The sequence below is a fragment of the Hordeum vulgare genome, chromosome 4H, assembly GCF_904849725.1.
Source record: "Hordeum vulgare subsp. vulgare chromosome 4H, MorexV3_pseudomolecules_assembly, whole genome shotgun sequence".
NCBI classification, from domain to species: domain Eukaryota; kingdom Viridiplantae; phylum Streptophyta; class Magnoliopsida; order Poales; family Poaceae; genus Hordeum; species Hordeum vulgare.
Window position 1 is genome coordinate 316,514,293 of NC_058521.1, and position 22,639 is coordinate 316,536,931.

Below are 22,639 nucleotides of genomic sequence, written 5' to 3' on the forward strand. Positions count from 1 at the left end.
ACCACATTCATCAGCAAGTCCATCTTTGACCTTGAAGAAAATGACAACTTCCACAACATTGACAACTAGGATGATGACTTTGCTTCCACCTATTGCTTCATGGCAAACGGTTCCAAGGTACCCAACCACTCTTCCTCTTCTGACTCTAGTGATAGTGAACCCAATGACTATCAAAATCTAAGTTACTACAAGCTTGCTAATATTGCCACTAAGCAAGAAAATGCTATTGAAAAGCTTTAGAAACGTCTAGATAAAAGCGATGACTTGTTGAATGAGGAAATGGATCGGACTCAAATCGTGACTCATGATGTCAAAAGTCTTTAGTCTAGGTTTTATAGTGTTGAAGATCGTCATGTCACCCTCTTGGACGATCATGAAAAGCTTTCTTATGAATTTATTCAAAGGAAGCAAGATATTGAAAAGCTAAGGGCGTCTCGTGATGTTTTTCAAATTGAAAATGATTCTTTGCTTTCTCAACAGATCAGTACCACTCAGGAAGAATTCATTCCACCATGCTTGAAATGTATCAAATATGAATCTGCTAATTCTTTACCTAAAACTTCAAGTGCTTCTACTGCTACAAATTCTTCAACTGTATCTGTGGTTACAAATTCCTCACTTGAGGAAACCACAAATCCGACTGACAAAAATGTGGGGTTGAAGGAATTGTATGTGAGAGGCATTTACAAAAGCCTCAAAGGGCATCAAACACTTTGTGATGTGCTCAAAAGGCAGATTCTGAATAGAATCCCTAGGAAAGAGGGTATTGCATTTGAGAGGAAATTGAATGGTGATGGGTTATACTGGAAACCTGAGTAGTATCCCAAAACCTAATGGCTTGCTGCAAAAGGACCTCGTGTTGATCCATCTACTCTATTAGGCTTTGCATGTGAAAATTCATATTCCTTTGATGAGTAACTTGACTCAAACTATAAACTGTTCAAAAATGAGAATGGTGAATTATTTGCTAGATATGTTGGAACTAACTCCAGGAATGGCCCACCCTTGAGGAAAATCTGGGTTCCCAAAAGCAGCTGGTAAGACTTTTGGTGAATGTCCTCATGACACCACGAGTGAAGAACATGAACCCCAGATTAAATTCCTCAAGTGTAGCAATGTCTTTAGAAGGATCAAATTCCTCATATGGTCAAAACTGTGCTTGTACTCGCACTAATGCTTCTAATATGCAGGGAAACTACAAGGGACATGAATATGTGCACTATTCCTCAAATCACTATATTCATAAGTCCTCAAAGAATTTCTGTGCTTATTCATTTGAGTACTCTAACCCTCCTCGTGTGAAATGAAGTATATTTGCTTCAACGCCTCAATCTTCATATGATGCTTAGAGGATGATGGAATCTTTGCCGCCCATTCAGATGTGGGTGATGAAGAAATTGAACAAATCACTTTTGCACGTCAGGTCTCCAGATGAAAGTCATCATCGAAATAATTTGCTGGAGACCTGAGGAAATGCTTGTTAGAACACAAGCTAATCATGATGAAATGTTTATCATTTCACATGTCGTCATTATGTCTTAATTCTACTTTCTGTGATGAAATTCAAGTTTGATGAATTTGATATCATATTCTTCACTCTGAAGCGTATGAAATAATAAGCATTACTAATTCATCTTCGGGGTGACAAACCCAAAACCACTGAGTGTGTTCTTGACAGTGGATGTACAAATCACAGGACTGGTTACAAAAGCTTATTGATGAATATCCCACTAACTCCATCACCACTGAAGCATATCACCCGCGTTGACAAAGGTAAAAGCAAGGTATTGGGACTTGGTAAGGTGGCTATTTCTAAGGACCGACACATGGGCAAAGTCATGCTTGTTGAATACCTTGGGTTTAACCTCATGTCAGTCTCAATGCTTTGTGATCTTGCTATGATTGTCATCTTTGGCAAATATCTATGCGTACTCATCATGGAATCTGACAAATCCGAAGTCTTCGAAGGCTTTAGGAGAGGAGACTTGTACATTGTTGATTTGTCTATAGGTCCACAGTTGGGCATGTGTCTACTTGCAAAAGCCTCAAAGGGCTGGCTATGGCATCGGCGACTTGGTCATGCAGGCATGAGGAATCTACACACACTGGCAAAGAAGAATCATGTCATTGGCATCGAGAGTGTCAAATTCCTCAAGGATCTTCTCTGCGGGGCATGCGAGTCTCGAAAGATAACCAGATCCAAGCAACCCTCTAAGACTATCATGATCACCACTCGTCCCTTTGAATTGCTTCACATGGACCTCTTTGGACCTACTCATTATGCTACTCTAACCAATGCAACATCATTATATAGCTTTGTCATTGTTGATGACTATTCTCGTTATAGTTGGGTGCATATTATACTTTACAAAATTGAAGTGCAGGAAGTCTTCAAACGATTTTCCTCAAGGGCCTCGACGAACTTCAGTGTCAAGATCAAGCATATCAGGAGTGAGAATGGGACTGAGTTCAAGAACACTGGTCTTGCTGACTATCCTGATAAACTTGGTATTACTCATGAGTTGTCTTCCTCTTATACTCCTCAACAGAATGGTGTCGTGGAGCACAAGAAGAGTACTCTGGTTGAGATGGCATGGGCTATGGTTGATGAATATAAGACTCCTCGTCGCTTCTGGCCTGAGGCAATAAATATTGTGTGCCACATCCTCAAGAGGGTATGTCTTCAAAAATTCCTCAAGAAGACTTCATACGAACTCCTCACCGACAAGAAACCCAATGTAAGTTATTTCAAAGTCTTTGGTGCAAGATGATTGATTAGAGATCCTCACCACAGTTCTAAGATTGCACAGAAAGCACATGAAGGTTCTATGCTTGGTTATGGAAAGGACTCTCACACCTAGAGAGTCTCCAACAACTACCACAACAAGGTTGTTGAAAATGTAGATGTGTGGTTCGATGAAACTAATGGCTCGCAAAGAGAGCAGCTGCCTCATGTGCTAAATGAAATGCCTCCCTAGGAAGCTATTAAGCTCAAGGCTACTGAAGATATCATTCCTACTGAATAAAAACCACCTGGTGAAGAAGTCGTTCCAAACAACAAGGAAATTCAGACTACTACACCTGTGGAAATTGCTCCAGATCAAATTCCTCATTCCGATCAACGGCTTCAACCCGCGCATCCAAGGATTGCAAATGAAGTGCAAATTTACATAATCCTCGATGACATCAATGCGCCAGGTCCCCTGACTCACGCAAAAGCTTCACATTTAATTAAATTTTGTGGGCATTCTTCCTTCCTGTCTATCACAGAACCCTCAAAAGTTGATCAAGCCTTCATGGAACCTGAGTGGATTCAAGCAACGCAACAAGAATTTCATTAATTCAAGCTCAACAATGTGTGGGAACTCATCAACCGGCCTCATCCTCGCAAGCACAATGTAATCGGTACGAAGTGGATCTATCGAAACAAGAAAGACGAAGATGGTCAGGTAGTGAGGAACAAAGAACGACCTGTAGCACAAGGCTAAACATAGGTTGAAGGAATTGACTTTGATGAAACTTTTGCTCGTGTTGCTAGACTTGAAGCTATTCGTGTATTGCTCGCTTATGCTAACCATCACAGTATCACACTATAACAAATGGATGTGAAAAGCACATTTCTCAACGTTAAGCTTGGGGAAGAAGTATATTTTGCTCATCCCCCAGGTTTTGAGACACAGAGAATCATGACAAAGTCTTCAGACTCAACAAGGCTCTGTATGGTATCAAGCAAGCCCCTCGGGCGTGGTATGACACATTGAATGAATTCCTAGTGAAGAAAGGCTTCAAACCCGGATCACTTGACCCTACTCTTTTCAAAAAATACTATGACAATGAACTATTTGTTTACCAAATACATGTGGATGATATCATATTTGGTTGTACTGAGAAATGTTATAGTGACAAATTTTCCTACATGATGGGTGAAGAAAATCAAATGTCCATGATGGGGGAGATGAAATTCTTCCTAGGTCTTCAAATTCGCCAGCAACGCAATGGCATCTTCATTTCTCAAGAGAAATACCTCAAGGATGTCCTAAAGAAATTCGTCATGCATGAATGCAAAGGGGTCAAAATTCCCATGCCTACCAATGACCACCTCTAAACTGACGAAAATGGCTAAGATTTCGATCAACAGGTATATCGCTCTATGATTGGCTCTTTATTGTACTATGTGCATTTAGGCCAGATATTATGCTTAGTGTTTGCATGTGTGCTCGTTTCCAAGCAACACCAAAGGAATCACACCATAAGGCTGTGAAGCATATTCTTTGATATCTAGCTCACACACCAATGCTTGGATTATGGTACCCCAAGAGCTCAAATCTTCATCTCGTTGGATATACTAACTCTGACTATGCGGATGACCGTGTGGATTGCAAGTTAACATCACACACCTGCCATTTACTCAGACGATCCTTAGTCTGTTGCTCCTCAAAGAAGCAGAACTGCGTATCACTTTCCACTGCTGAAGCTGAGTACAATGTTGCTAGTTCTTGATGTGTTAAATTCCTCTGGATGAAGAAAACCATCAAGGACTATGGAATCAACATGAATAATGTGCCACTCTACTGCGACAATGAGAGTGCAATCAAGATTGCATACAACGTAGTACAACACTCGAAGACCAAGTACATCTAGATTCGTCATCATTTTCTTCGTGATCATGTACTCAAGGGAAACATCATCATCGACCACGTGAAGACTGAAGGTCAACTAGCGGATATCTTCACTAATCCCTTGGATAAAGAGATATTTTGCAAGTTGCAATGTGAGCTAAATATCCTAGAATCTTTGAATGTTCTATGGAAGGACACACATCCTAACACTTATGTAAAATTGATGACTTAGATGTTCAACACACAAAGTAACATTTTTCCTCATTCAATGAAGAATAACACTCTAAGTGTGAAGAAACTATTGAAGAATTTGATTCTCAGGACCCTACGACATTTTTACGTGGTGCCTATAATCATCATTCTTATATGGTGGGTCACATCACAAACCCAATTTGAAATTCTTCAAGTTGAAATTCTTCAAAGTTGATACTTTTGCAAATTCTTCAAATCTTCCAATTCTTTAAATTTTTTAGATTCCTCAAGTTTGCAAATTTCTCAATGGCTTTTTTCAAAATTCTCGAGATATGTTCTTCATTGATTATATACTTATTCGCGAGCTTTAAAAGTCCTCAACAACATTCACTTATAGCTAAGTCTTCATGTTTTGTTTTTCTTCTAAGTGAAAGAGATCGAACTCTTCCCCCTCTATGCTAAGCTCAACCCAGTCTGTTCTCAAATTTTTCTTATGTGTTTTGTCTGAAACTCATTCAAAGTCTTCACCGAATCCTTGTGAGCTGAAGAATTAGTGAACAAAGTCCTCCAAATTTATTACAAATTTTTTCCAGCCGTTACCGCTCGAATCGCACCCACTACCCACAATTGGATAAGCACGATCTACACGATATCCACTAAATCCACCGCTTAATACGCGTGTGCCACCTGTCTAGCAGAGAGGAAGGGCCACGGGCAATATGGTCCAAAAATTTTGGGTCGGACCATTTTCACCTCGGCTATAAATACCCCACTCTCACCCCAGTCACTTCTTCCTCTCTTTTAAATTTCTCACCGCTCGAACCCAAACCTAGCATCGCCATTGGAAATCTTCGCCGCCGATGGGGAAAAGATTCACATCCTTAACCTCATCGTCACTGTACTCATGCTTTCCACAAATCTCCTCCCTCGGACGCTGCCGTAGCTGTCTTCAACTGCTGAGTTAGGGCGCTGAAGATGTCAACTGACGAGCTTCTCTTTCACCATCTACAATTTGTCTTGTTCTTCGTGTTTCTCGACCAGGGTAATTAAAATCTAATTTTACTGCCCCTATCAATCTTTGTGTGTCCTTAATATCTTCAAAAAGTGCTATTCCTCAGCAAATTCATCAGATGAACACTTGCATGTCTAGAACACTCGATAAATTTTGGAAATTTACTAAATTCTTCACAAGATTGCTCAATTGTGTGAATTTTTGGATCTGCACAACTACAGAACCATAGACAAGAACACTTCGTGCAATTCGTCAAAAATAGTAATGGTCAAATTCCTCAACTTGAGTCATTTTTTAAAATATTCTGAGAACGCATATGATCTCTTCAGATTATTCGCACCTATACTTTATTCACAGGTACAAAATGTGTGTTGATGAATCACTGGGTTGTCATCAATTTATCTCATTTGCAACATTTCTTGAAGCAAATTTGCATACCTTATCAGATTCCTCAAAAGTTTATATACCTCAACTAAAGAAAATAGTTGATGAGAAAAAATAGAAGGGTGGAAAGAAGGCTGCTACCAAGACTGCTTTTGAGATTCAAGGCGACATCTATGATGAATATTGCACCCACAATGAAGCAGTTTATGGAAAAGAAACAAAAGAAAAGTGCAAAACGCACTTGCCAAAAATTGAGAGGAGATGGGCCAAAGAATGGCAGGAGTACACGTATGTGACTCCTAAATATATGAAGAAATTTTCCAAGAAGCTTCCATGCAAAAGGTCTCCTCTCAGCAATCAATTAGTTGCTGATCCAACAAGTCTTAAAACCATCGAAGACTATCTTGAAGAACATGCAAAGCAACAAGCAAAACTGCACAAGGTTGCAAAAATCAGCCGTGAAGAAATTCAATGAGGAATCTGCTGCTACAGCTACTATTGCCTCCTCCTCTGTTGCTGAGGCGTCAGGTAATGAAACTGCTCCAAAGCAAGCTATTTGAAGAAGTTAGCCGTTAAGGCTAAGTCGTGACCAGAAAAATCCTCACACCACATTCCCGAGTCAGCTCCTAAGGTGGCAGCAAAGTCCTTAGCTGATGCCACACAATCTTCACCGCGCTAGAGCTAACAACCAGTCAGAATCCAGTTGGGACTTCAATTACCCCCGGGCCCTGTGCTTCTAGCTCTGCACATACTTCTTCAAGTGCAAACGTGAAGAAGAAGATGACCGTTGGGTGAGTAATAAGGCCCATACCAAGCTAAATCATCAATGTTCCTTCTGGATCAGTGGAAGAAGAAGCTGATGATGAACTACTTGCTCCTATCATGAGAAACAAGAAATATAGGGTAGCCTAGGCCAAAGGCACCACCATTCCCCTCATGACGGATCCAAAGGTGATACTAGACTTCATAGATCTCTGGTATGAAAATCCTCAAACACCGAACGACGACCTGAAGCTTCCACCTAGACCAAGTCATATCTTGACGGCTTCATCAATGAATAAAAATGGAAGGTTCAGAAAGCCAAGCAAGCCAGAAAGGCTTAGACTCAGAAAGAGAGCCTTTTGAAAAAACATTATGACTATGAGACCTGATCAGCTCCTTACCGCGCAAACTGAGATCGAAAAACTCAATGAAGAATATAGTCGATTTCATGTAGACTGGAAGGGCACAAAAGTCAGATTCGTCAACGCTGCAAACAAAGTCATCACTCGCTACAAGAAATAGGTTGGTTCCAAAGACAACCTCAAATTCCTTAGGATGCTTACATTGTTGAACTAATTGATGACTCTGACAGGGATGAAGAAATTCCGGCAACTGAAGAACCTGCCAGGGCAGCTGAAGAAATCTCTGTGCCTGAAGAACCTGTTACTGCCAGGACAACTGCATCAGCCATGCATGAATAAACTCCTCCATCTCCAAAAACTTCACAAGTGAAGAAAGTGAAGCTTCCTTCTGCCACAGAAGTGAAGGAAACAAAGGCTGTTGAAAAGGAAGCAACATAGAAAAGAAAGGCTTCAATGATTTTAGAGTTCTTAGAATAAAAATGTTGGAGGACTTCAACAAACTCCTCAACTCCACCAATTGACGCCACCCCTATCAACACAACACCCTCTTATGTGTTGGTGCCATTTGGTGTCAAGCATGCCATCCAAGAAGGTGATGAATAAATGGAAGACACTCGATCTGCTGCTTCCACACCAATTGATGAAGAAACTGAAGCAAATCCAAATCCTTCAATTCCGCAAGCCACATCTCCTCAGCCACAGTAGAACACAAATGTGGGAGATGAAGAAAAAGGTGAAGAAGTGGACATTGGGAGCACAACTCCAGTGATCAATGACAACTACTGGGAAGAGGCTCATCACAACTTTCCATTGACAACCCCACTTCCTCAAGTTCCTCATTCCCCAGCAGCCACTGAAGAAATTCATACGGGGTCTAAAGACAAGAACAGTCCGATGAAGCCCATTCTGAAGACTGAATCAAATAGCTACTAAGGAAACTACTGCACCAAAAGTTGATGAATCTGCATAACCTATTCCTCACACTGAGAAAAGTGTGGCTGAAGAACATGTTCCTTCGAGTAAAGACACTACCTCTGAACCTCATGTTGATAATCCTCAGTATGAACTGGTCGTGGCTGAAATTTTCCAAACTAAAGATTTTCGAAGACTTGTGAGACATTTCAAGCCAAAACTTCAACCCAGAACTTTTCAGCCTTACAATAGAAAAAAGGCCAAAGTTTGACAAGGCAAGATTCTTTGATGAACATCACTATTTCATCAGTGCAAAGTTTGACAAGACTCTCCAAGGACAAGGCACAACAGATTTTGGACCACTACTCCGCTGAATTACGATGGCAGTATCCTCTTCAACAAGAACAAAGTCTTTCAGCATTGGTAAATTCCTCATGCAGATATGGAGAACATTCCTTGCTTTACTCCGGTTCTTCGCATTCTTTTTAACGCTAGACTATTGCTATTCTGCATGGACATCTGTGACTGGAATGAGGAAATCATCCTTCAATTTTATGCTACCTTGCACATCTCAGATGAAGTATCAGATGTCGACACTTGGGTTCGGGACTAAATGACTCAAAACACTCATTACAATACTCTTGCCATGGAATTCTTCGTGCAGTTCCAGTTCCAATTCCCTCAGAAGGAGCCAGATGAATTTATGAAGAAATAGAACTTCCCAATCATATGATGGAAGTGCCGATGAAGCCTTTGGCTCCTGGAATGCCACAAAGAACCACATACTTCGTGAAGGAATTGCTTTATGTGCCCATGATAGTTTACCGCATATTGACCAAAACAATCAGTCCAATCAAGGGACATATCTTTGACGATGAAGATGTTGTGGGAATTACGAAGAATTTTCTATTCAATATCATCCATGGGATTCCAATAAATCTTAAAGATTTCTTCATGAGGACTTTGGCCAACAATTCTCTATCACCCTTTGATGTGAAGCCTTATGCATCGTGGATTATGAAATTAATCAAGGCCAGATGTACAGTTCCTTACAAGGCAGAATTTCAGAATTACCTGAGCAACTTGCCTCTCCTTGAAGTCGTCAAGAAATACTTTGACCTTATTGAAGGAAAAGGCAAATCCGTGATTGCCAATTTCGGAAAGCGACGTCATACTCCACTAATGACGACACTTCTTCTCAAGACTCACCTACCAGAGGTAAAGCCCCTCGCGAATCTGCACCGCGTGTGATGACTGACCATGAGCTTTTGCTAAGTCTTCATTAGAAGGTTGATCGCAACCACAAATGGGTAATGTGTCAGTTTGGTGCCATTGTGCATGATTCCAATGCAACTCAGAATGCTGTGAAGAAACATCACTATTACCTTCATGAGACCTTCGACCGCATATGGGCCATTCTGTCTCATCTCAAGAACTGTGAGGAACTCACTGAAATGGAGTTACAACAATATTTTGGCTAGTCCTGGCTGCCCAAGAAGAAGTTCAAGAAAATTCATGTTCCTCCCTTGGTGCCCAGTTGATATTCTTCAACGTGCACAACTGATGAAGCTGAAAATCTTGACAACACAGCTGCGACGAACGACCCCAACAACTTTGACGCTCCTCCTCCACCAACAAGTTGATATTCTTCAAGGGCGTTAGTCCTCAGTTTCGTCCCTTTTCGTCACCTGATAACAAAGGGGGAGAAATCCGAGTTAGTCTTCAAGCGGGTTTACTTTATGGGCTTTTGAACTATATTTTCCTGAAGTTGCAACTCTCTGTCTTCTGAAGTGTTTGGTTTTATGAGTTGTAAACTTATGCTTGGTGGTGGTCTGACACTTTTGAACCGTTTTTGCTCGCATGCTTATTCATCAAGTTGATTAATGCACGCATGCTGAAATTTGTCCGACTCCACTTTCCATCATGCATTTCAGTTTCCTCATGATATATGTCAAATGCTTGCCTGGATTACAAGATACAGGTGGATATCTCCATGGTATAAATCATCAATGTGCATTTGCAGTCCCAAGCAAATTCCTCAAATATGCACAATTTCAGGGATAGTATCTCTATATCTTGCATTCAAATTCCTCAAACACCGTACTTACAATTCATATTATTATCCCCGTTTATAACTTAACCTATTTTTCATCAAACACCAAAAAGGGGGAGAATGTAAGTGCATCTAGTGCCCCTTAGTGATTTTGGTCTATTGAAGACTTATAGGTTAAGAGACTAATGTGTTTGTGAGTGTACACATGCTCTATAATTCACTATGGAGTTTTTGAGTTATTCAAAGAATATCGACCCGTAAAAATGTATGTCTTTAGATGAAGACTTAGCTATTTCCTCGAAGACTTTAAAAGTGAGGAAATTGGTGTGTCCATGAAGAAATTGAAGGAACGACTTTGAAGCATGAAGACATCCATTTTCATAGTTTCATTTCCAGTATTCTGTGTCATAGGATCACCGTATAGTTAAAGGGGGTCAGGGTAAAACGAAGGAAAATTTTCCACGTGATGCTCATCTCAAAGCCTACACATACAAACCCTTCGAGTGAAGCCTTTGGAAGACTTCAATAGTTTAAGCAAATTCATCAGTGACAAACACACAGATCTTCTGGTCTTTGAGGAATTTGCTCTAACTCAGGAGTTAGGGTTTCTCTAGTATGAATTACCTACGAGTGAGGATCATGAGTGACATCAGGACTTTCACATTTGAAAGGTTCCAACCATTGCTACGCCACACGCGAGATGTCCATTACCTTATCCACATAACGGTAATATTATTGGGCCATTTATGTCAATTCATATCGGGATTGCTCCCCGGCTATGTGAGAGGAGGTAGACCAGCCCTTAGTGGGCTGTCCAAAGCCTACCCAAAGGGCCCATGCGGCTGGAATAAAGAAACAAGGCAAAAAGATCAAAAGGTGGAAAGAGTTTCCAATTTTGAAGGTGTCCAAATAGGATTCCACCTCCCTTGTGGGAGGTTGATTCCTCCTCCTTGGACTCGGCCGAGCCCTGGAGGGTTCCCTTGGAGGCCAAGCCTCCTCCATCTCTCCTCCTATATATACTAGAGGTTTTGAGGGTTTTGTGATGCACAATTAGCCATGTGCTACCTCTCCTCTAGATCGTAGTATCTCCTCTAGATCGGTTTTCTGCGGAGCTCGGGCGGAGCCCTGCAGGAATAGATCACCACCACCACCAGAGCACCGTCACGCTGCCGGGGGACTCATCTACATCCCCGTCTCTCTTGCTCGATCAAGAAGGCGGATATCTTCACCGAGTTGTACGTGTGCAGAACGCGGAGGTGTCGTTCGTTCGACACTTGATCGGGACGGATCGTGGGACGGATTGCGAAGACGTACCACTACATCAACCGCGTTTATTAACGCTTCCGCTTAGCAATCTACAAGGGTATGTGGATCCGATATCCCTCTCGTAGATGATCATCACCATGATAGGTCTTTGTGTTCGTAGGAAATTTTTTATTTCCCATGCAATGTTCCCCAACAAGATTTTCATACACGTCCCTGAGTTGGAATCCTTAGGGTTTTGCGGAGCCCGAAATCTGATAACTTCAGCCTGTCTTCCCAACAAGAGGTGTCTCCAAGTCATCAAAGCAATGACCACTTGCACCAACTCAAGATCATGAGTGGGGTAGTTTTTCTCACTTGGCTTCAACGGCATAGAGGTATAAGCTACAACTTTATTCTCTTGCATCAGAACACCACCAAGACCTTGGAGAGATGCATCACAGAAAACTTGGAATGTCTTGGAATCATCAGGGGGGTCAAAACCAGAGCTGAGGTGATCTTCCCCTTGAGTGTATTGAAGGTCAATTCACACTTTGGAGACCAGACATGATTTATGCTCTTTTGAAGAAGGTAGGATGGAGGCTTAGCAATCTTGGAGAAGTTCTCAAGGAACCTTTTGCAATATCTTCCAAGCCCGAGAAAGCTCTGTAGTTGCTTCACTTGCTGAGGAGGCTCCCACTGAACAATGGCTTGAACATTTCTAGGATCTACCTTGATGCCCTCGGCAGAGATGATGTGCCCAAGGTACACATTTTGAGAACTTAGCTGTGGGGACCCCGACTTATGGGTCGAGATCGCCGTGCTCAGTGATCCCAGAGATCAATGCTCAGCGAACACAAATACCGAATAAAAGATTATTACATCCAAGTACTGATTATTACAACACGTGACCAAATGGTCAAGTTCACAAGGCAGGGCCTAAGGCCAAATCACTCTGATACAACTAGTAGCGAAAATCATAAGGGCTAAGGAGGTGCCCGTGCCATCAAGCCTACACCGACAGGCATTCTGACTTGGAAGAGTCCTAGTTCGCAGGGGCGTCTCTGAAGACGTACTCATCTCCAAACTCTGGTCCTTCCATGTCTGGTCAATAACATAACCAGTGGCAAGCCAATGAGTACTTTGAATGTACTCGCAAACAGCCTATGATATGAACAATGAAAGTGAAGGATAACAATAGCTTGCATCTTTGGTGGAATTCAACGAGGTGGATTGATCATGAATATGCATCAAGTTAAAGCATAACTTTCGAAGAATAGGTTATAGATATCAATATATCTGTCAAGGGCTGAGCCACCCAGGCTCACCCCCAAGTCACCAAACTTGGTCATATCATTACTTCCCTAACAACACCTTTTTAGCACAACTCACACACACTTGGTTTGGGCGGAAATAACTGGACGTAGTTTAAGCAGGATTACCCAACTGTCCTTGACCGTGGACATTGGCTATTCAAATAGTTTTACACTCTGCAGAGGTAGTATGCTAGACCCACGACATCTGGGAATCTTCCGTGTCATCCACGACTCGCGGTATATAACATACCCGAGGTAAGTACCCGATCAATGCCTTTCCCCTGATGATACTAGACGAAGAGGTCCACTCGATTGGTACCCAACCCTCATGTTTTACGTCCTACGAGCATCGACTCTGGACAGTAACAACCATGCGGAGACCAACGGTGTGCCTGGAACTCATAAAAATGGCATAGTTGTCCTACCTGGCACGACCCCATCAACGAGAGTGACCATACATCACTCCCGCCACTAGTAATGTGGCTCTTTGCTAGCACCGACCAGTGTAATCAACATAGCCCCATCCCATAAGGGGTAACGTGGTCGTACTGGTAAGGTTGGGACGGTCGACCCATCATAAATCTAATCCCATTTCCGAAACCATACTCACACAAATATCGGGTGCACCACTTCACCAAAAGTGGCCACCTAACTCATCATCACCCTCTGGCATTAGTGGCACCCGACAGATTTGTTATAAACTCTTTGATTTATGTCATCAACATGCTCATCATAATACTACTTCTAACTTTACTTGTCAACATGATATTAGCATGACCCTCAAGGGGTAGGGTCAAGCTCAATGCATGTGCTCCGGGGGAACCATCGGTAAAATCATATCAAATGATTGCCTTCACTTATTATCATATGCAACGGAAATACTTGCTATCTTAACATGAAAAGTAACATATGCTCAGTCATGGTCAAAGGGGTGCTTTCCTTGGCCAGCTAGGTACCCGGGGTCTTCGAGGTCTTCCGCTCCGATTCCCTCGTCACACGGATTTTCTATCATCGATAAAACAATAAATAAGAAATAGCTCACACAGAAACATATCACAAAGTCATTTTAAAAATGTTCTTTATTACTGATAAATCTAAGTTGTCATTTTGAAAAATATTTGCCTTAATTTCTTTTGAAGGAACGTTTTGAAATTAACAAAAGAGAAGCAAAACTATTCCAATTTAATCCTTTTTATTATTGTAAAATAGAAGAGTTGTAGAAAAATTCATCCAATCATATTATTAAAAACTAAATATTTTTAGATGAATAATAGTGGAAAAATTATATTTTTACACTGGTTAAATGTTTTTATAAAAATCTTAGAAATCAGGTTTTTAAAAATAAAAGTAAATGGGCTAAGTTCCTGGCCTGCCTAGGCGCGCGCGTCGTCAGGTTTGAACCTCACGTGCGGGCCCTGCGGTCAGTGGCCGTGGACAACATGGGAGAGGAGGCTGGGCCACCAACAGGTGGGGCACACCTGTTGGGATCGTCTCCTACCTCTGGCCAGAGAGGAGGACGAGCACGCCGGCGAGGCTGCCGACGCTCTCAAGCCCCAACAAGGACTGGAATGGGTTCGCCTTGATGTCGCCTACCTGCTGGTGGTCGGAACAACGTCGGAGAGGCAGGGGTTCGCCGGAGACAAGGAGGCCATGGGGGAGGAGTTTCGGGAGGTTTCCTGGGGTTGAGGGGATCAGTTTGGTGGGCCGAGGGGCGCAGGAGCCGTCATATAGCCGGAGATCGACCAGAGCTCCGAGGCGGAGGGGCCTCGGTCGATCTCGAGCACCGGGGCTCTGTTGGTTTGGTGGGGTGGCTAGGGAGGTACTAGTGGTTGTGATGAAGCTATCTGAAGTGTGCATGAGCGAGGGGGAGGGCTTTTTATAGGCCCACGACGGTGAGCCGATTCTGGAGCGCCGATGACTCACCGTGGCACAAATGGGGTGCAGAGAGGGGCTGGGGTCTAAACCATGGTGTCAGGACATGGTTTTGGACTGCTAGAACTATCTGGTGCAGAGGGAGAGAGGGAGAAGTCGATCATCCATCGCCGTTCAACCTTGGCCAGTTCGGGTGCGCGTGAGCACGCGTCGCACGAGCTCTAGCGCGGGACAGGAGGGGCCCTGATGGGTTGCTCGATGCAGAGGGGTTGTCGGGGAAGAGGTTGGACACCTCGGGGCAGGCTGCAGCTGGCCGAGAGCATCACCCCCACCTTGGTGGCTTCCTGTAGCGCGCCCAGAGCACAGTTTTGGCATGCCGCGGCATGCTGGTGCGCTCTCAGGCACTTTGGACATGTCTATCATGTCTTGGCACTTGCTGGGAGTGTGGCTAGCCGTTTGGGTCTCGTGTGAGCTTCGGCTGGTCAAGGGAGACAACAAATACTGGTGCTGTCAGTCTTGAACTGAAGCCTAAATTGGAGTTTTTGTCCTTTCCACTTTGAACCAGTGAGGGGCCAGTTGACTTGGGTCATATACAGATACTGGCCACCTAATCTATAAGGTTGGGTTTAGCTGTGGCTAAGGTGGCTTTTCCATTTCTGTCAGAAGGTGCTCGATAGTGGTTTGAGGGCGTTGCACCCCTCCACTGGTGCTGCAACTTAACCTGTTTGGGTTTGGTGCTAAAACTTGAAAACACTTCAGTTTGACCAGATCTGTCCTTTCCAAAGAGAGTGTGGGCAAACTAAGTCCCACAAATCCCATTTTTGGTGTGGAACCCTCATTTGAGGTATTAGACACTCCTGCAAAGTTTCAACATCACTGGATAAACTTTGCTATATAGAGTTTCTCTAACTTCAATCTGGACAGAACGGGTTTTAGGATTATTTGGGGTCCTTAATCACCTTGGATCAAGGTGAAACTTTATGTGGACACCAAATATGGCTTAGGGATACAACTTGAATTTTCTAGGATATTATTGAGAATATTTCATTTTGAAATATTTCAAAAGGTCAGAATAGAGAGAAATGGCTTTTAGGGTTTTATTCAAATAATTATAATATAAAATAGGGTTTAAATCTTATGTATGGAAAATATATGTCCTTTTGATCATCTCCAAATTTAATCAGATTTTTCTAAGGCAGAAAAGTATTTTTCCAAGTAGGAATACCAATTCTGGGCTCAGAAATGGACATGCAATTTAATTAGGAAAATAATTATCTTTGTGTTTTTGGAATATAAAGATAAGTTAAAATCATATCACCAACTTTGAGTAGAAGCACTGCTTGCTATCAAGGGCATGTAGTGCAACTCAAGGTAGGGTTTTACCTTGATCAGAAATAAGTAAAGGTTTTTGGAAATCAATGTTATGAAATAGGTTTTTTTTATCATCACATGATCAAGTATACAATGACAATAATGGCACTCACCACATTAGTTTTGAAAAGTTTTAACAAGCTCAGATTTTCACAATACACATAAGTGGTAGTAAAAACAGGGTGTGACAGACCTATCCCCCTTACAAGAATCTCGTCGCCGAGATTCCTAAGCTAGGTGCTAAAAAGATCTCGAAACTCAGATCGGAGATAGTCTTCACGCTCCCATGTTGCTTCAGCTTCGGTGTGGTTGCTCCTTTGAAACTTGAAATACTTTATTGTGCGGCTTCTGGTGCAACGCTCTGCTTCATCCAGAATGCGGATCGGCTTCTCGCGGTAGGTGAGATCAGGCTGAAGGTCAATGGCCTGGTGGTCAATCTCCTTGTAAAGATCGAGACGATTTGGTACTTGAATACACTTCCGAAGTTGTGACATCTGGAATACTTTGTGCACACCCAAAAGTCCCGGAGGTAGCTCCAACTGATAAGACACTTCTCCACGCCTTGTTGTGATCTTAAAAGGTCCAATGAACCTTGGAGCGAGTTTCCCTTTAACGTGGAAACTCTTGGTTCCCTTGAGAGGTGTGACATGGAGGTACACCAGGTCTTCGGGAATGAACTCCACATCCGTGCGGCGAGAATCCGCATAGCTCTTTTTTCATGACTTGGCTGCTTTTAGATTCTCTCGGACCAGTTGCACCTGCTCTTCTGCTTTGTGCAAAACTTCCGGCCCAAAAATTAGACCTTCTCCAGTTTCGTACCAGTTGAGCGGGGTGCGGCACTTTCGTCCGTACAACACTTCGAACGGGGCCATCTGGAGAATGGACTGGGAGCTGTTGTTGTATGAAAACTCAGTAAGAGCACACAGTCTTCCTAGTTGGCTCTGTGCGCCAAGACGCACGCGCGGAGCATATCTTCGAGTATCTGATTCACTCTTTCCGTTTGTCCGCCCGTTTGCGGGTGCAAAGTAGTGCTCAAAGAGAGCCTGGTTTCGAGGGCTTCTTGGAACTTTTTCCAAAACCTTGAGGTGAACTATGTGCCTCGGTAAGTTACAATCTCCTTGGGAACTCCATGAAGGCTTACAATACGCTCAATATAGAGACTAGCCAACTTGTTCCCATCATAAGTTGTGTTGACCTGAATGAACTGGGCCACTTTGGTCCAATGGTCGACAATAACCCATATAGATTCATGGCCTCTGCTAGACCTTGGTAAGCTGGTAACAAAGTCCATGCCTATCTTGTCGCACTTCCATTCAGCCTTGACTTGTTGGCACACATCGCACTTGGCAACATAAAATGCCATTTTCCTCTTCATGCCATGCAACCAGAATCTTTCTCGGAGGTCCTGATACATCTTGGTACCACCGGGGTGAATATAGTAGGGTGTATCATGTGCTTCCTGTAGGATTAAGTCCATAAGTTCAGCCTTGTTGGGTACGCATAAACGTTTCCCAAACCACACCACTGCTTGTTCATCCACTGAGAATCCTAGGGCCTTGCCTTCTTGAATTTTCTTCCTAATGTCTTCAATGCTCTTATGACCCTTCTGGGCCTCCTTGATATCGTCCACCTGCGTTGGTTTGAGTTTGAGGTTATCTAGGAATCCTGATTCAATTAGTTCCAACCTGAAGTTCTCCAATTCTTCATATAAGGCGGGTTGCCTTTCCTTGAGCATGATGTTCAAGGTGCTGGTCTTCCGGCTTAAGGCATCAACCACTACATTGGCCTTACCGGGGTGATATTGAATGCTGAGGTCGTAACCTTTGATTAACTCCAACCATCTTCGTTGCCTCATATTCAATTCCCTTTGGGTGAAGATATACTTCAGACTTTTGTGGTTAGTGTATATTTCACATTGCTTCCCCAGAAGGTAATGTCGCCATGTCTTCGGAGCATGCACTAGGGCTGCTAACTCGAGATCATGGGTGGCATAATTCTCCACATGCGGGCGCAATTGCCGTGACAGATACGCCACGACTCTGCCATCCTGCATTAGAACCCCACCGAGTCCAGTTCTCGAGGCATCACAATATATCACAGACTCCTTGCTGATATGTGGAGTGGCTAATACCAGGGCAGTGGTTAGTCTCTTCTCCAATTCTTGGAAGCTTGCTTCGCACTCTGGCGTCCATTCGAACTTCTTTCCTTTCTTCAAGAGTTGAGTCATGGGTCGAGCGATGCGGGAGGATCCTTCTACGAACTTGCGGTAATATACCGCGAGTCCGAGGAAGCTCCTGACTTCCTTCACGTCAATTGGCGATTCCCATATGGTTACCGTAGTAATCTTGGAGGGATCAACTGCCAATCCACTTGCTGTCATGGTACTACCCAAGAATCCAACTTCGTTCAGCCAAAATTGGCATTTGCTGAAATAGGCATAAAGTTGGTGCTCTGGAAGCTTCTCCAATACTAACCTCAAGTGTTGCTCATGCTCTTCTTCGGATTTGGAAAAGATTAATATGTCATCAATGAACACGACGACAAACTTTTCCACGTATTCCATGAGGACTTTATTCATGAGGTACATGAAGTAAGCTGGGGCATTAGTCAAGCCAAAAGACATGACAGTGCATTCATACAGACCGTAACGGGTCACAAATGCATTCTTGGGTATGTCCTTGGGTCGGATCTTCAGTTAGTAATGTCCAGATCGGAGGTCGATCTTGGAGAATACCTTAGCTCCATTTAGCTGGTCGAACAAGTCTTCAATCTTGAAGATTTGGTACTTTTCTTAATCATGACCTCATTGAGAGAACGGTAATCGACACAGAGTCTGATGGTCCCATCCTTCTTGGACACGAAGAGAATAGGTGCTCCCCAAGGTGACGCACTCGGACGAATAAACCTTTTCCTGAGTTGCTCATCCAGTTGCTTGTTCAACTCCGCTAGCTCTTTGGATCTCATCCTGTAAGGCTTCTTATACATAGGCCTTGATCCGGGCATGAGCTCAATGATGAACTCGATGTTTCGGTCAGGAGGCATCCCTGGTAGCTCATCAGGAAAGACGTCTGGGTATTCACAGACTATTGGCACTCGATCGAGTTCTTCTTCTGATAGGCTGTTAAGCCGTGGTACTCAAGCAAGTACTAGCTCAGAGACATACTTGACTTTCACCCCTTGGTCACTTGTCATGGTAATGGCCCTGTTGGCATGGTCCAAGATGCTTTGATGCTTGGCCAACCAATCCATGCCGAGAATTACTTCTAGGCCTTGCGACTTAAGCACAATGAGATCCGCTGAGAAGCTCGTCCCATTTATAACTGTCCCGACCTTCCTACACCCTAGGTTGGTCCTGAAAACTGCTCCCAGGGTTTGAATTGCCATATGCCCACGAAGCAAGGTAGGTTCTAAACCACATTTTTCCGCAAACTTTTGCGTAACAAAAGAATGTGAAGCAGCACAATCAAACAATACTGTTGCCGGGGTAGAGTTGACGAGGAACGTACCCAGAATGCAGTTTGGGTCTTCCTGTGCCTCTTCTGTGGAAATATGATTAATCCGCCCCTTGCTGTGATACTACGGACTGCAGGGAGCCTGATTCCTACTTGGTGCTCGTTGGCCTGGATTTGGCGCATTGGGGCCCGGAGCATCGGGTTTCTTGTTAGGGTACTGCCTGGAATAGTGCCCTGTTCCACATCCGAAACAGGTAACTTACGCTGGAAGATTGTTCTTGATTCCACCGATGTTCGGCGGATTGCTTGCTGGCTTGGTGTTGACTTGCTGCTGAGGCTCCTAGTTCTGGCGAAATGTTCGATATTTGTACTGCTGCTGCTGATAGTTGGGTCTTGTTGGAGCTGACAGCCATGGTCGCGGCATCGTGTTACTTGGTCCTCCACTACAGGAGGTTGAACTTCTACAAATATTCCTTGACGGATTCACTGCCTTGCCTTACGGCTCGGAATTCCTACTTCTTAATGGTCATCATTCCAGGAGGAATGTGAGAAGCGCGGAATCTATCTTTGAACACAGCCCAAGTGATGACTTGCCCTGCTCGCATGATCTGAAATCCATCCCACCAAGCTCTGGTTGTGCCTCCAAGACAGTGAGAAGCATAGATAACTTTCTCACGATCATCAGTGTATTTGACCAGCGCGACGAGCTCCTCGATAGTACGGATCAAGTCATCGGCATCCAATGGTTCAGTCGTCTCCGTGAATATGGGTGGCGTAGTTTGCATAAACTCAGAGAGAGTTGAGAGACCATTTCCATTCCCGTTCTGTGGTGGGTTGTTCACCATGGTTTGAGCCAGCTGTTGAATAGGGGCATTGTTGGCTTGACACTCCTCTCGAAGAGCTTGAAGGAACTGAGCCATGGTAAAGCTTTCAGGAGGAGGCGATGGCGGTGGAACATCGTCTTGCTGCTCGTGGTGATCTCCAGCTTGAGCTTCCCGTCCGGTTACCTACTGCTGACCTGAAGAGGCAGAGCCGGGGTTGCCAAAGGTGTTGTTGTGAGTTGCATTCACCATCCTGTCAGGGGAGTTGACAGGTCAATTTTCCGAACTAGCTAAAATCATAAGGGATGATTCTCTGAGTAAGGAGGGGGGTCTGGTGCTGTGCTAGTGTGAAAATTTTAAGCCTATGGTTTTGGAAAGAGCTACCGCATTAGATTAAAAACAAGCGATGTAGTCGCTCACAAGCTGCTTAAGGCAGAATGCGACTTGCATCCAACAGGCTTACACAACATTTGTGGTTCATACAAACCGATACAATTACTCCTACACTCGGGGTACATCCTAATTGCCTACGTTGCTAAGGCTAAGCGGCCGACTGCACGGTCTCATAAGCGGGTTCTGCGGGATCTTCATCTTCGTCTTCATCTTCATCTTCATCTTTGTTAGTGCTTCCCTTCTTTGAAGGAGTAGGGGAAGGAAGGGGACCATCACGGCGTCTGTTGGTTGGCGAGGTAGCGAAGAGTTCGGTTTACTCTTCCATGGTCAAGCGACGACTCTGAAGAGGAGTGGCCTGAAGCGGTGGTATTCCTCCTCGGAAAGCAAAACCAGGTGGTCCTACGGGTGCTCCTTCCTTCTTCACCTTGCAGTTCTTCATCTTCTCCATGCGAAGCAGATCCTTGACTTTGTGTAGCTCTTGGCGAATCCTGGTTGACTCCTTGATCAAAAGGTGCGCCAAGGTGTCGGAGGAGAGACTGAAGTAGGTTTGTAACCTTAGTGGCGTCCCGTCCTTGGAAGATGGGTTGAATGTCCAACTCCCGTCTACCCCATCCTTAGCAAAAGGTAGGATGTCGTGGATTCGCACAAGCGCCTCTCGTGCTGCAGTCTCCAAGGCCAACATAAGATCCTCCATCTCTGGTCCTTCAAAGAACCAGCTAGTCGGGGAGTGGTTAGCCTTCACTATCACGTCCATGTGATATTCCTTAGTATCGGCGTTGACCTAGTGCTCGTGGTAGAGGAAGATGTGTGTGTGGCGTACTTGACACTTCTCGAGGCTATAACTCAAACGCAGAGGAAAGCCCGTCTCCAGAAGCATCTCAGGTAGGCGGCCATCTACAAGATGTAGAGGAGAGAGTTAGAAAGATTTTTTAGTGGGTGCAGAATCTCAGGTTAAGGTCTATGCACCCTAGTCGTCTTGGCTATCGTCCATGCTATATAAGGCTTCCAATAGTCAGGATGGCTCTGATACCAGCTCTGTGGGGACCCCGACTTATGGGTCGAGATCGCCGTGCTCAGTGATCCCAGATATCAATGCTCACCGAACATAGATACCGAATAAAAGATTCTTACATCCATGTACCGTTTATTACAACACGTGACCAAATTGTCAAGTTCACAAGGCAGGGCCTAAGGCCAAAGCACTCTGATACAACTAGGAGCGGAAATCATAAGGGCTAAGCGGGTGCCCGTGCCATCAAGCCTACACCGACAGGCATTTTCACTCGGAAGTGTCCTAGTTCGCAGTGGCGTCTCCCGAGACGTACTCATCTCCACACTCCGGTCCTTTCATGTCTGGTCAATAACATAACCAGTGGCAAGCCAATGAGTACTTTGAATGTACTCGCAAACATCCCATGATATGAACAATGAAAGTGAAGAATAACAATATCATGCATCTTTGGTGGAATTCATCGAGGTGGAATGATCATGAATATGCATCAACTTAAAGAATTACTTTTGAAGAACAGGTTACAGATATCAATATATCTGTCGAGGGCTGAGCCACCTGGGCTCACCCTATTTGCAAAGTCACTAAACTTGGTTGTATCATTACTTCCATAACAACACCTTTTGAACACAACTCACACACACTTGGTTTGGGAAGAAATAACTGGACGTAGTTTCAGCAGGATTACCCAACTGTCCTTGACCGTGGACACGGCTATTCAAATAGTTTTACACTCTATAGAGGTAGTACGCTGGCCCCACGAGATCCGGGAAACTTCTGTGTCATCCACGACTCGCGGTATATAACATACCGGAGGTAAGTACCCGATCAATGCCTTTCCCCTGACGATACTAGACAAATAGGTCC